Source organism: Octodon degus, unplaced genomic scaffold, assembly GCF_000260255.1.
Source record: "Octodon degus isolate 3935 unplaced genomic scaffold, OctDeg1.0 scaffold00713, whole genome shotgun sequence".
NCBI classification, from domain to species: Eukaryota; Metazoa; Chordata; class Mammalia; order Rodentia; family Octodontidae; genus Octodon; species Octodon degus.
Genome location: NW_004525289.1, coordinates 27,847 through 30,695, shown reverse-complemented (window position 1 = coordinate 30,695; position 2,849 = coordinate 27,847).

Sequence of the window (2,849 nt, the reverse complement as noted above, 5' to 3'; positions counted from 1 at the left end):
CTTTTACTATGAAATACTACTATGAAGACAACAATATGCAATGTATTAATTATTGAAGCAGTCCAGCCAGCCCAAACCCGCCTTGTGAGTGAGAACTAACACTTCTGCCACGCTCTCGGGACTGTTCAGCCCCGTGTAAGCCCAGGTCCTGCGAGAGTATGGGAGAGCTTCAGCGCTCTCCTGCATCCCTTGGACTCTTCAAGACCCAGACAAGGACTGGCATACAGGCCTGGGGTGAAACTCTTTAGCTGAATTCAAAGCAGAGAGACTAGGGGAAAAATATGCAGCCAATCCAGGAGCAGAATATCTTGCAAAAGGGATAGAACAGATTCACCTCCAAGGGCTGCAGCAGGTAGGAGATGAGCACAGTAACCAGACCCAAGCCAGGCACAACTGGATGAACTCAAACTCAGTAGATCTGCACCCTAATTTTAGTAGGTGCTGAGGATATAACTGCACCAAAAAGCCCTACACCAAAGGTCAGAGGAAAGTGCTATAGAAAATTGCAAACAGAAGGAGCAAAATGAAATCTCAGGTTCTGACCCGACTGAGAACAACTGCAGAGGACACAAGCTCAGCTGAAATGGCTGAATTAAGAGTCTGAATTAAAGAAACAACAGCAAAAAGTAAAGAAGAACTCAGATCAGAATTAATATGTGAAATAAAAAAAGAAATTTATGAATTCATAGTGTCTGAAGTAAAGAAACAAAAGCAGAAAGGTATAGAAGAATTAACCTCTGAAATAAAATAATCCCGAAATCTCTGAATTAAGAGCATCTGAAGTAAAGAATCAAATACAGAAATGTATAGAGGAAATCAGATCAGAAACAAACTCTGAGGTAAAAGAATTAATAACTGTTTCCAAAGAAGACACTGATAACAAATAGAGGAAATTAGAAAAGAGATGGAGCAATATAGAAAAAATAGATCACATGAAGCAGAGTCAAAGAGACATAGAAAATCTTAGAATTTCAATCACAAGCTTGCAAAACTGTTTGAGTGAAAGTGAAGCTAGAGTTTCAGGTCTTAAGATGGTGTCACAGCTAGTCCAAAGGTAAGAAAAGATCTCTTAAAAACAAGAATGCAGGAAAAAGTAAATCATCACCTGCAAGTAGATGCAAAAGTTGAATAACGTAAGACTAATAGGCATCAATGTGAAAAAAGGAGTCAATAAAAATAATATAGACAGAATATGGGCAGAAGTAAGAGCAGAAAACTTCTAAAATATGAGGAAACAATCTGACATTCAGGTAATCAAAGCATACAGAACGTCAAATAAATTCAACCCAATTAAAAATACACCGAGACATATGATAGTCAAGATCCCAGGAATCCCAGACAAGAACAATATACTGAAAACCTCTAGAGAAAAGAAACAGATCACATTTAAAGGAAAACCCATCAGGATAATAGCTGAAATCTGCAAAAAACCATGAATTCAGAAGAGCATGGAGCAGAGTACTTCAAGTCCTCTACAAAAACAAATTCAACCCAGACTACTATACCTTGCAAAACTAAAGTTTGATGGAGAAGTAAAATACTTTCATAACAAGGAACAACTAAAGAATTACGTGATGACAAAGCCAAACATACACAGAATACTATACGATGTTCTAGAGAGGGACCAAAATGATCAGAACTCCACGAACGAGAGTCAAAGGAACCCAATAAATGGGACAAACAATTAAATGAGAAAAAGAGTGAATAATAGCAGGTAAATACCATGACAAGTGTAAATCAATACATCTCAATTACAGCCATCAATGTAAATGGACTAAATTCACCAATTAAAGAAATAGAGTGGCACAGTGGATTAGGAAACAAAATTCAACAATATGCTGTATAGAAGAAACACACTTTACTCATAAAGATATTGATAGGCTGAAAGTCAAAGGATGGAAAACAATACTCCATGCCCCAGCACATCAGAAAAAAGCAGGGCTAGCAATCCTGTTTTCAGACTGTCTCAATTTCAAACCAAGAATGATCAACCGAAATAAAGAAGGCTGCTATATATGGGTTAGAGGAAACATTCAAGAGGAAGAGGGAACACTCCAAAACGTAAATGCACCAAATATGGGAGCACTCAAGTATATAAGGCAATTTTAATGGTCATGAATAATCTAATACCCTATATCATAATCTTACCAGAAGACCTTCCCCCCATACCATAAAGATAGGTCAAGCAGACAAAAAAAAAAGCAAAGAAGTAGTAGAACTGAACCAGAGCTTGGAACAAATGAACTTGGTAGACATATACAGAGTGTTACACCCAAGGACAGCTGAATATATATTTTTTTCAGTTGCATATGGGCCATTTTCTAAAATAGACCACATATTGGCCATAGGTTATGCTTAACTATATGTAAGAAAACAGAAATTCTCCCATGCATATTATCTGACCACAGTGTAATGAAACTGGAAACAAACGAGATAAGAAAACAGAAAAACCCTATAAATACATGAAAATTGAAAAAGACTCCACTCAGCAACCAATGGGTCACAGATAAAATTAAACAAGAAATTCAACAATATCTACAATTCAATGAAAATTCAAGAACAACTTATCCGAATTTATGGGATGCGATGAATGTAGTACTCAGAGGGAAGTTTATAGGTGTGAACTCACTCAGTAGAAAGATAGAACGGGAACAAATAAACACCCTAATGTTGCACCTCCAGCATCTAGAAAAGGAAGAACAAACCAAACACAGAGACCAAAGACAGGAAGAAATCTTAAAGATTGAGCAGAAATTAATTCAGTTGAGATGAAGAAAGCAGTTCAAAGAATTAACAATGACAATGTTAAGCCATGCAGTTATATGTAAAAGATGAGCAAGGCAATGATC